Source organism: Perissodus microlepis, chromosome 3, assembly GCF_051167445.1.
Source record: "Perissodus microlepis isolate ML-2025 ecotype Zambia chromosome 3, ASM5116744v1, whole genome shotgun sequence".
Lineage (NCBI taxonomy): Eukaryota > Metazoa > Chordata > Actinopteri > Cichliformes > Cichlidae > Perissodus > Perissodus microlepis.
The window spans coordinates 27,806,987-27,818,236 of NC_140463.1; the positions used below are offsets into that span (position 1 = coordinate 27,806,987).

At 44.9% G+C, this 11,250-nt stretch overlaps 14 non-coding genes across 14 annotated transcripts; 9 read left to right on the forward strand and 5 right to left on the reverse strand.

Moving 5' to 3' along the window:
- Positions 1 to 102: 102 nt before the first annotated feature.
- On the reverse strand, positions 103 to 176 carry trnat-cgu (transfer RNA threonine (anticodon CGU)). Its single transcript has one exon. It is a non-coding gene; the product is annotated as a tRNA-Thr (tRNA).
- Positions 177 to 286: 110 nt separating this feature from the next.
- On the forward strand, positions 287 to 360 carry trnat-ugu (transfer RNA threonine (anticodon UGU)). The gene has a single exon. It is a non-coding gene; the product is annotated as a tRNA-Thr (tRNA).
- A 1,987-nt stretch (positions 361 to 2,347) lies between these two features.
- trnat-agu (transfer RNA threonine (anticodon AGU)) lies at positions 2,348 to 2,421 on the forward strand. The gene has a single exon. It is a non-coding gene; the product is annotated as a tRNA-Thr (tRNA).
- A 365-nt stretch (positions 2,422 to 2,786) lies between these two features.
- Positions 2,787 to 2,860, reverse strand: trnat-cgu (transfer RNA threonine (anticodon CGU)). The gene has a single exon. It is a non-coding gene; the product is annotated as a tRNA-Thr (tRNA).
- Positions 2,861 to 2,970: 110 nt separating this feature from the next.
- Positions 2,971 to 3,044, forward strand: trnat-ugu (transfer RNA threonine (anticodon UGU)). Its single transcript has one exon. It is a non-coding gene; the product is annotated as a tRNA-Thr (tRNA).
- A 1,995-nt stretch (positions 3,045 to 5,039) lies between these two features.
- trnat-agu (transfer RNA threonine (anticodon AGU)) lies at positions 5,040 to 5,113 on the forward strand. The gene has a single exon. It is a non-coding gene; the product is annotated as a tRNA-Thr (tRNA).
- Positions 5,114 to 5,478: 365 nt separating this feature from the next.
- trnat-cgu (transfer RNA threonine (anticodon CGU)) lies at positions 5,479 to 5,552 on the reverse strand. Its single transcript has one exon. It is a non-coding gene; the product is annotated as a tRNA-Thr (tRNA).
- A 110-nt stretch (positions 5,553 to 5,662) lies between these two features.
- Positions 5,663 to 5,736, forward strand: trnat-ugu (transfer RNA threonine (anticodon UGU)). The gene has a single exon. It is a non-coding gene; the product is annotated as a tRNA-Thr (tRNA).
- A 1,987-nt stretch (positions 5,737 to 7,723) lies between these two features.
- Positions 7,724 to 7,797, forward strand: trnat-agu (transfer RNA threonine (anticodon AGU)). Its single transcript has one exon. It is a non-coding gene; the product is annotated as a tRNA-Thr (tRNA).
- Positions 7,798 to 8,162: 365 nt separating this feature from the next.
- Positions 8,163 to 8,236, reverse strand: trnat-cgu (transfer RNA threonine (anticodon CGU)). Its single transcript has one exon. It is a non-coding gene; the product is annotated as a tRNA-Thr (tRNA).
- Positions 8,237 to 8,346: 110 nt separating this feature from the next.
- On the forward strand, positions 8,347 to 8,420 carry trnat-ugu (transfer RNA threonine (anticodon UGU)). The gene has a single exon. It is a non-coding gene; the product is annotated as a tRNA-Thr (tRNA).
- Positions 8,421 to 10,407: 1,987 nt separating this feature from the next.
- Positions 10,408 to 10,481, forward strand: trnat-agu (transfer RNA threonine (anticodon AGU)). The gene has a single exon. It is a non-coding gene; the product is annotated as a tRNA-Thr (tRNA).
- A 365-nt stretch (positions 10,482 to 10,846) lies between these two features.
- On the reverse strand, positions 10,847 to 10,920 carry trnat-cgu (transfer RNA threonine (anticodon CGU)). The gene has a single exon. It is a non-coding gene; the product is annotated as a tRNA-Thr (tRNA).
- A 110-nt stretch (positions 10,921 to 11,030) lies between these two features.
- trnat-ugu (transfer RNA threonine (anticodon UGU)) lies at positions 11,031 to 11,104 on the forward strand. The gene has a single exon. It is a non-coding gene; the product is annotated as a tRNA-Thr (tRNA).
- Positions 11,105 to 11,250: the final 146 nt, after the last annotated feature.

Below are 11,250 nucleotides of genomic sequence, written 5' to 3' on the forward strand. Positions count from 1 at the left end.
ATTGTGTTCTCTTCTTGGAAACGAAGGAGAGAAAGCATAACTCCCAATGCTTCCCGCCATCAGCACTCGTTAATGAAATGCAATGGCATTGGTAGGGAGGTAAGGCACTGCTGGGATTTGAACCCAGGATCTCCTGTTTACGAGACAGGCGCTTTGGCCAGCTAAGCCACAGCGCCTTGAGCTGTGTGCCTCTAGCTACTGTCCAACAGCTGGTGGGGAAAAATGTGACGAACCGATTCAAACCTGTGTCTGCAGAGGTTACTTGGTTTTTCCCTTCCCTGAAGGAGGCACTGTAGCTTAGCCGGTCAAAGCACCTGCCTTGTAAACAGGAGATCCTGGGTTCAAATCCCAGCAGTGCCTGTTGAGCTATTTCAAAATAAGAAGTTCTGTGTAGGCAACTTTTCCTCAATGTCAAAATAAAAGAAAGTAAGGTGTTGAATCTCAAGTTTGGAGGCACTAAAGATTTAGCAAAGGACACCCCAGCAGCTGTGCACCACATGCAGATGAAAAAAAATCAAAACTGCAAGTGTACTAAAACATGAAACTGCGCAACTGTAACAACAGACATAAATGGACCAGTATAGAAACTGGGTGAGGCAGGGTTATATTGAGCTTTCGTCCCAAAAGCACTGTCAAGATTCTGCAAATCATTCGAGTTACTGATAAGAGAAGGTAAGACTGTTAGGTGTTGTGTTAAAATAAATGCCCAAGTGTTCTCTATTAAAAACAGCATAAGGAGGTGTTCTTGTTTCCTCTTATGTTATGGAAAAGTGTATAGGCAGCAGGAATTTGAGTCAGGTCTCGGTTTTTCTTGATGATGTCACTCCTTTCTCAGCTACACTTGAGAACCATGAGGAACGATCGCTGAAGGTCCTCCATAGGATGAAAGAATTTACTTTAAAGCTGTCGCCAGACAAATGTCAGTTCCTTAAGGACATCTGTCCAATATCTCGGCTATGTTGTATCATCAGAAGGGGTCAAAACAGATCCAGCTGCCCTCACTACCTGGCCAAGACCAGCTAACATCAAGTAGCTTAAGTCTTTCCTTGGGTTCACTGGATATTACAGGAGGTTTATAAAAGACTATTCCAAGCTTGCAATACCCCTTAATCACTTAAGTGCTGGTTGCCTCCCACTGAAGAGAAAATCCAGTCTGTCTGGCAGAAACCACAAGGTTTCTACCAGTGCGGAACTCAAAAAGCCTTTTCACGAAAAATGGACCCCAACCGCTGAAGATACTTTTAAGACATTGATTCTCAAGCTCACAACAGCTCCTGTTCTTGGGTTTGCAGATCCAAAGAGACATTATATTGTGCACACCGATGCAAGCGCCCATGTTCTCGGTGCAGCCTTATATCAAGAACAGGAGAGCAAGTTAAGAGTCACTGCCTGTGCCAGTAGGGGTCTCTCCAAGTCCGAGCAAAGGTACCCTGCACACAAGCTTGACTTCCTGTCTGTGAAGTGGGCTGTCACCCAGAACGTTTTCCGCTATCTCTATGGAGCAAAATTTACAGTGATGACAGACAATAATCCACTCACTTACGTTTTAACATCTGCAAAGTTGGACGCAGTAGGGCATTGCTGGTTGGCCGTACTTTCCAGTTTTGATTTTGACATTGAGTATAGCGCTGGGAAGAACAACCAAGATGCAGATGGGCTGTTGAGACGTCCGTATCGGCATGCCTGTGATATATCTGATCAGAGTTCTAATGATGAGGAAAATGCCATTGAAGGCTTTACTGCACAGCTCTTGCGCCGCAACAAAGAGCCTGATTTTCCAACCGAGGCAGTAAAGGCAGTATGCAAGAGACATGAGTATTCCTCAACTCTTGAGGAGGAGGCAGCAGTACCATCGTCTGCACGAGTACAATGTTTGGCTATTGGAGCCTCTGCAATACCAGCAGATTTCTGTCAAACTGATGTAGCTGGGCCATGCCCCCTGATGCAGATGTCTCTTTCCGATTGGCTACGTGAACAGAAATTAGATCTGGAGAGCTGAGAGAGTCTTGCAGAAAGCTACCAGTTAGCCATTGAGCACAGTCAAAAGAGTGCTTTGCGAAACAAACAAAGGTTTGACAGTAAAGTGCGGGAATCCACCCTTGCCAAGGGAAATAGAGTTGTTTTGAGGACTTGTTCAGACTCACCCTGTTGAATCAGTCTCAAAAGATTCTCCTTCACCTTATGATGTTTCCACTGAGGTCATTGAAGAAGTGAGGAACAGGAAGTTACTTGTTGGACTATTTGACCATATCCTACATTTATAGTGCACAAAAGTTAAAAAATTGAACTCGTCTCCTTCTGCAGTACCAGGTAATACCAGGTATTACCGGTTTGCCTGACAGCAGGAGGCACTGTGGCTTAGCTGGTCAAAGCGCCTGTCTAGTAAACAGGAGACCCTGGGTTCAAATCCCAGCAGTGCCTTCCTGTTACCATTTGAAACCATCTTCTTCACAGTGTTGATTGCATTCTTAATGTTGGAGTTGGGAAATCTTTCCAAGTCTGTGTATGTCCTCAGTTATCCACCTCACAGTACTCTTGAGAGCTTTAAAAACTTCTTTTCACCTGATCCAAGAAGCTTCTTCAGTTCTAGAACAAATGCTGGAGGGTCCCAGGCATTAAACCGCTAGTGGAGCTTCTGAGGGTTGTTCACCCAATATTGATGTCTTGGGCGTGTCTAGATCTTCATTGGGTTCTCTTCTTGGAAACGAAGGAGAGAAAGCATAACTCCCAATGCTTCCCGCCATCAGCACTCGTTAATGAAATGCAATGGCATTGGTAGGGAGGTAAGGCACTGCTGGGATTTGAACCCAGGATCTCCTGTTTACGAGACAGGCGCTTTGGCCAGCTAAGCCACAGCGCCTTGAGCTGTGTGCCTCTAGCTACTGTCCAACAGCTGGTGGGGAAAAATGTGACGAACCGATTCAAACCTGTGTCTGCAGAGGTTACTTGGTTTTTCCCTTCCCTGAAGGAGGCACTGTAGCTTAGCCGGTCAAAGCACCTGTCTTGTAAACAGGAGATCCTGGGTTCAAATCCCAGCAGTGCCTGTTGAGCTATTTCAAAATAAGAAGTTCTGTGTAGGCAACTTTTCCTCAATGTCAAAATAAAAGAAAGTAAGGTGTTGAATCTCAAGTTTGGAGGCACTAAAGATTTAGCAAAGGACACCCCAGCAGCTGTGCACCACATGCAGATGAAAAAAAATCAAAACTGAAAGTGTACTAAAACATGAAACTGCGCAACTGTAACAACAGACATAAATGGACCAGTATAGAAACTGGGTGAGGCAGGGTTATATTGAGCTTTCGTCCCAAAAGCACTGTCAAGATTCTGCAAATCATTCGAGTTACTGATAAGAGAAGGTAAGACTGTTAGGTGTTGTGTTAAAATAAATGCCCAAGTGTTCTCTATTAAAAACAGCATAAGGAGGTGTTCTAGTGTTCTTGTTTCCTCTTATGTTATGGAAAAGTGTATAGGCAGCAGGAATTTGAGTCATGTCTCGGTTTTTCTTGATGATGTCACTCCTTTCTCAGCTACACTTGAGAACCATGAGGAACGATCGCTGAAGGTCCTCCATAGGATGAAAGAATTTACTTTAAAGCTGTCGCCAGACAAATGTCAGTTCCTTAAGGACATCTGTCCAATATCTCGGCTATGTTGTATCATCAGAAGGGGTCAAAACAGATCCAGCTGCCCTCACTACCTGGCCAAGACCAGCTAACATCAAGTAGCTTAAGTCTTTCCTTGGGTTCACTGGATATTACAGGAGGTTTATAAAAGACTATTCCAAGCTTGCAATACCCCTTAATCACTTAAGTGCTGGTTGCCTCCCACTGAAGAGAAAATCCAGTCTGTCTGGCAGAAACCACAAGGTTTCTACCAGTGCGGAACTCAAAAAGCCTTTTCACGAAAAATGGACCCCAACCGCTGAAGATACTTTTAAGACATTGATTCTCAAGCTCACAACAGCTCCTGTTCTTGGGTTTGCAGATCCAAAGAGACATTATATTGTGCACACCGATGCAAGCGCCCATGTTCTCGGTGCAGCCTTATATCAAGAACAGGAGAGCAAGTTAAGAGTCACTGCCTGTGCCAGTAGGGGTCTCTCCAAGTCCGAGCAAAGGTACCCTGCACACAAGCTTGACTTCCTGTCTGTGAAGTGGGCTGTCACCCAGAACGTTTTCCGCTATCTCTATGGAGCAAAATTTACAGTGATGACAGACAATAATCCACTCACTTACGTTTTAACATCTGCAAAGTTGGACGCAGTAGGGCATTGCTGGTTGGCCGTACTTTCCAGTTTTGATTTTGACATTGAGTATAGCGCTGGGAAGAACAACCAAGATGCAGATGGGCTGTTGAGACGTCCGTATCGGCATGCCTGTGATATATCTGATCAGAGTTCTAATGATGAGGAAAATGCCATTGAAGGCTTTACTGCACAGCTCTTGCGCCGCAACAAAGAGCCTGATTTTCCAACCGAGGCAGTAAAGGCAGTATGCAAGAGACATGAGTATTCCTCAACTCTTGAGGAGGAGACAGCAGTACCATCGTCTGCACGAGTACAATGTTTGGCTATTGGAGCCTCTGCAATACCAGCAGATTTCTGTCAAACTGATGTAGCTGGGCCATGCCCCCTGATGCAGATGTCTCTTTCCGATTGGCTACGTGAACAGAAATTAGATCTGGAGAGCTGAGAGAGTCTTGCAGAAAGCTACCAGTTAGCCATTGAGCACAGTCAAAAGAGTGCTTTGCGAAACAAACAAAGGTTTGACAGTAAAGTGCGGGAATCCACCCTTGCCAAGGGAAATAGAGTTGTTTTGAGGACTTGTTCAGACTCACCCTGTTGAATCAGTCTCAAAAGATTCTCCTTCACCTTATGATGTTTCCACTGAGGTCATTGAAGAAGTGAGGAACAGGAAGTTACTTGTTGGACTATTTGACCATATCCTACATTTATAGTGCACAAAAGTTAAAAAATTGAACTCGTCTCCTTCTGCAGTACCAGGTAATACCAGGTATTACCGGTTTGCCTGACAGCAGGAGGCACTGTGGCTTAGCTGGTCAAAGCGCCTGTCTAGTAAACAGGAGACCCTGGGTTCAAATCCCAGCAGTGCCTTCCTGTTACCATTTGAAACCATCTTCTTCACAGTGTTGATTGCATTCTTAATGTTGGAGTTGGGAAATCTTTCCAAGTCTGTGTATGTCCTCAGTTATCCACCTCACAGTACTCTTGAGAGCTTTAAAAACTTCTTTTCACCTGATCCAAGAAGCTTCTTCAGTTCTAGAACAAATGCTGGAGGGTCCCAGGCATTAAACCGCTAGTGGAGCTTCTGAGGGTTGTTCACCCAATATTGATGTCTTGGGCGTGTCTAGATCTTCATTGTGTTCTCTTCTTGGAAACGAAGGAGAGAAAGCATAACTCCCAATGCTTCCCGCCATCAGCACTCGTTAATGAAATGCAATGGCATTGGTAGGGAGGTAAGGCACTGCTGGGATTTGAACCCAGGATCTCCTGTTTACGAGACAGGCGCTTTGGCCAGCTAAGCCACAGCGCCTTGAGCTGTGTGCCTCTAGCTACTGTCCAACAGCTGGTGGGGAAAAATGTGACGAACCGATTCAAACCTGTGTCTGCAGAGGTTACTTGGTTTTTCCCTTCCCTGAAGGAGGCACTGTAGCTTAGCCGGTCAAAGCACCTGTCTTGTAAACAGGAGATCCTGGGTTCAAATCCCAGCAGTGCCTGTTGAGCTATTTCAAAATAAGAAGTTCTGTGTAGGCAACTTTTCCTCAATGTCAAAATAAAAGAAAGTAAGGTGTTGAATCTCAAGTTTGGAGGCACTAAAGATTTAGCAAAGGACACCCCAGCAGCTGTGCACCACATGCAGATGAAAAAAAATCAAAACTGAAAGTGTACTAAAACATGAAACTGCGCAACTGTAACAACAGACATAAATGGACCAGTATAGAAACTGGGTGAGGCAGGGTTATATTGAGCTTTCGTCCCAAAAGCACTGTCAAGATTCTGCAAATCATTCGAGTTACTGATAAGAGAAGGTAAGACTGTTAGGTGTTGTGTTAAAATAAATGCCCAAGTGTTCTCTATTAAAAACAGCATAAGGAGGTGTTCTTGTTTCCTCTTATGTTATGGAAAAGTGTATAGGCAGCAGGAATTTGAGTCAGGTCTCGGTTTTTCTTGATGATGTCACTCCTTTCTCAGCTACACTTGAGAACCATGAGGAACGATCGCTGAAGGTCCTCCATAGGATGAAAGAATTTACTTTAAAGCTGTCGCCAGACAAATGTCAGTTCCTTAAGGACATCTGTCCAATATCTCGGCTATGTTGTATCATCAGAAGGGGTCAAAACAGATCCAGCTGCCCTCACTACCTGGCCAAGACCAGCTAACATCAAGTAGCTTAAGTCTTTCCTTGGGTTCACTGGATATTACAGGAGGTTTATAAAAGACTATTCCAAGCTTGCAATACCCCTTAATCACTTAAGTGCTGGTTGCCTCCCACTGAAGAGAAAATCCAGTCTGTCTGGCAGAAACCACAAGGTTTCTACCAGTGCGGAACTCAAAAAGCCTTTTCACGAAAAATGGACCCCAACCGCTGAAGATACTTTTAAGACATTGATTCTCAAGCTCACAACAGCTCCTGTTCTTGGGTTTGCAGATCCAAAGAGACATTATATTGTGCACACCGATGCAAGCGCCCATGTTCTCGGTGCAGCCTTATATCAAGAACAGGAGAGCAAGTTAAGAGTCACTGCCTGTGCCAGTAGGGGTCTCTCCAAGTCCGAGCAAAGGTACCCTGCACACAAGCTTGACTTCCTGTCTGTGAAGTGGGCTGTCACCCAGAACGTTTTCCGCTATCTCTATGGAGCAAAATTTACAGTGATGACAGACAATAATCCACTCACTTACGTTTTAACATCTGCAAAGTTGGACGCAGTAGGGCATTGCTGGTTGGCCGTACTTTCCAGTTTTGATTTTGACATTGAGTATAGCGCTGGGAAGAACAACCAAGATGCAGATGGGCTGTTGAGACGTCCGTATCGGCATGCCTGTGATATATCTGATCAGAGTTCTAATGATGAGGAAAATGCCATTGAAGGCTTTACTGCACAGCTCTTGCGCCGCAACAAAGAGCCTGATTTTCCAACCGAGGCAGTAAAGGCAGTATGCAAGAGACATGAGTATTCCTCAACTCTTGAGGAGGAGGCAGCAGTACCATCGTCTGCACGAGTACAATGTTTGGCTATTGGAGCCTCTGCAATACCAGCAGATTTCTGTCAAACTGATGTAGCTGGGCCATGCCCCCTGATGCAGATGTCTCTTTCCGATTGGCTACGTGAACAGAAATTAGATCTGGAGAGCTGAGAGAGTCTTGCAGAAAGCTACCAGTTAGCCATTGAGCACAGTCAAAAGAGTGCTTTGCGAAACAAACAAAGGTTTGACAGTAAAGTGCGGGAATCCACCCTTGCCAAGGGAAATAGAGTTGTTTTGAGGACTTGTTCAGACTCACCCTGTTGAATCAGTCTCAAAAGATTCTCCTTCACCTTATGATGTTTCCACTGAGGTCATTGAAGAAGTGAGGAACAGGAAGTTACTTGTTGGACTATTTGACCATATCCTACATTTATAGTGCACAAAAGTTAAAAAATTGAACTCGTCTCCTTCTGCAGTACCAGGTAATACCAGGTATTACCGGTTTGCCTGACAGCAGGAGGCACTGTGGCTTAGCTGGTCAAAGCGCCTGTCTAGTAAACAGGAGACCCTGGGTTCAAATCCCAGCAGTGCCTTCCTGTTACCATTTGAAACCATCTTCTTCACAGTGTTGATTGCATTCTTAATGTTGGAGTTGGGAAATCTTTCCAAGTCTGTGTATGTCCTCAGTTATCCACCTCACAGTACTCTTGAGAGCTTTAAAAACTTCTTTTCACCTGATCCAAGAAGCTTCTTCAGTTCTAGAACAAATGCTGGAGGGTCCCAGGCATTAAACCGCTAGTGGAGCTTCTGAGGGTTGTTCACCCAATATTGATGTCTTGGGCGTGTCTAGATCTTCATTGGGTTCTCTTCTTGGAAACGAAGGAGAGAAAGCATAACTCCCAATGCTTCCCGCCATCAGCACTCGTTAATGAAATGCAATGGCATTGGTAGGGAGGTAAGGCACTGCTGGGATTTGAACCCAGGATCTCCTGTTTACGAGACAGGCGCTTTGGCCAGCTAAGCCACAGCGCCTTGAGCTGTGTGCCTCTAGCTACTGTCCAACAGCTGGTGGGGAAAAATGTGACGAACCGATTCAAACCTGTGTCTGCAGAGGTTACTTGGTTTTTCCCTTCCCTGAAGGAGGCACTGTAGCTTAGCCGGTCAAAGCACCTGTCTTGTAAACAGGAGATCCTGGGTTCAAATCCCAGCAGTGCCTGTTGAGCTATTTCAAAATAAGAAGTTCTGTGTAGGCAACTTTTCCTCAATGTCAAAATAAAAGAAAGTAAGGTGTTGAATCTCAAGTTTGGAGGCACTAAAGATTTAGCAAAGGACACCCCAGCAGCTGTGCACCACATGCAGATGAAAAAAAATCAAAACTGAAAGTGTACTAAAACATGAAACTGCGCAACTGTAACAACAGACATAAATGGACCAGTATAGAAACTGGGTGAGGCAGGGTTATATTGAGCTTTCGTCCCAAAAGCACTGTCAAGATTCTGCAAATCATTCGAGTTACTGATAAGAGAAGGTAAGACTGTTAGGTGTTGTGTTAAAATAAATGCCCAAGTGTTCTCTATTAAAAACAGCATAAGGAGGTGTTCTTGTTTCCTCTTATGTTATGGAAAAGTGTATAGGCAGCAGGAATTTGAGTCATGTCTCGGTTTTTCTTGATGATGTCACTCCTTTCTCAGCTACACTTGAGAACCATGAGGAACGATCGCTGAAGGTCCTCCATAGGATGAAAGAATTTACTTTAAAGCTGTCGCCAGAAAAATGTCAGTTCCTTAAGGACATCTGTCCAATATCTCGGCTATGTTGTATCATCAGAAGGGGTCAAAACAGATCCAGCTGCCCTCACTACCTGGCCAAGACCAGCTAACATCAAGTAGCTTAAGTCTTTCCTTGGGTTCACTGGATATTACAGGAGGTTTATAAAAGACTATTCCAAGCTTGCAATACCCCTTAATCACTTAAGTGCTGGTTGCCTCCCACTGAAGAGAAAATCCAGTCTGTCTGGCAGAAACCACAAGGTTTCTACCAGTGCGGAACTCAAAAAGCCTTTTCACGAAAAATGGACCCCAACCGCTGAAGATACTTTTAAGACATTGATTCTCAAGCTCACAACAGCTCCTGTTCTTGGGTTTGCAGATCCAAAGAGACATTATATTGTGCACACCGATGCAAGCGCCCATGTTCTCGGTGCAGCCTTATATCAAGAACAGGAGAGCAAGTTAAGAGTCACTGCCTGTGCCAGTAGGGGTCTCTCCAAGTCCGAGCAAAGGTACCCTGCACACAAGCTTGACTTCCTGTCTGTGAAGTGGGCTGTCACCCAGAACGTTTTCCGCTATCTCTATGGAGCAAAATTTACAGTGATGACAGACAATAATCCACTCACTTACGTTTTAACATCTGCAAAGTTGGACGCAGTAGGGCATTGCTGGTTGGCCGTACTTTCCAGTTTTGATTTTGACATTGAGTATAGCGCTGGGAAGAACAACCAAGATGCAGATGGGCTGTTGAGACGTCCGTATCGGCATGCCTGTGATATATCTGATCAGAGTTCTAATGATGAGGAAAATGCCATTGAAGGCTTTACTGCACAGCTCTTGCGCCGCAACAAAGAGCCTGATTTTCCAACCGAGGCAGTAAAGGCAGTATGCAAGAGACATGAGTATTCCTCAACTCTTGAGGAGGAGGCAGCAGTACCATCGTCTGCACGAGTACAATGTTTGGCTATTGGAGCCTCTGCAATACCAGCAGATTTCTGTCAAACTGATGTAGCTGGGCCATGCCCCCTGATGCAGATGTCTCTTTCCGATTGGCTACGTGAACAGAAATTAGATCTGGAGAGCTGAGAGAGTCTTGCAGAAAGCTACCAGTTAGCCATTGAGCACAGTCAAAAGAGTGCTTTGCGAAACAAACAAAGGTTTGACAGTAAAGTGCGGGAATCCACCCTTGCCAAGGGAAATAGAGTTGTTTTGAGGACTTGTTCAGACTCACCCTGTTGAATCAGTCTCAAAAGATTCTCCTTCACCTTATGATGTTTCCACTGAGGTCATTGAAGAAGTGAGGAACAGGAAGTTACTTGTTGGACTATTTGACCATATCCTACATTTATAGTGCACAAAAGTTAAAAAATTGAACTCGTCTCCTTCTGCAGTACCAGGTAATACCAGGTATTACCGGTTTGCCTGACAGCAGGAGGCACTGTGGCTTAGCTGGTCAAAGCGCCTGTCTAGTAAACAGGAGACCCTGGGTTCAAATCCCAGCAGTGCCTTCCTGTTACCATTTGAAACCATCTTCTTCACAGTGTTGATTGCATTCTTAATCTTGGAGTTGGGAAATCTTTCCAAGTCTGTGTATGTCCTCAGTTATCCACCTCACAGTACTCTTGAGAGCTTTAAAAACTTCTTTTCACCTGATCCAAGAAGCTTCTTCAGTTCTAGAACAAATGCTGGAGGGTCCCAGGCATTAAACCGCTAGTGGAGCTTCTGAGGGTTGTTCACCCAATATTGATGTCTTGGGCGTGTCTAGATCTTCATTGTGTTCTCTTCTTGGAAACGAAGGAGAGAAAGAATAACTCCCAATGCTTCCCGCCATCAGCACTCGTTAATGAAATGCAATGGCATTGGTAGGGAGGTAAGGCACTGCTGGGATTTGAACCCAGGATCTCCTGTTTACGAGACAGGCGCTTTGGCCAGCTAAGCCACAGCGCCTTGAGCTGTGTGCCTCTAGCTACTGTCCAACAGCTGGTGGGGAAAAATGTGACGAACCGATTCAAACCTGTGTCTGCAGAGGTTACTTGGTTTTTCCCTTCCCTGAAGGAGGCACTGTAGCTTAGCCGGTCAAAGCACCTGTCTTGTAAACAGGAGATCCTGGGTTCAAATCCCAGCAGTGCCTGTTGAGCTATTTCAAAATAAGAAGTTCTGTGTAGGCAACTTTTCCTCAATGTCAAAATAAAAGAAAGTAAGGTGTTGAATCTCAAGTTTGGAGGCACTAAAGATTTAGCAAAGGACACCCCAGCAGCTGTGCACCACATGCAGATG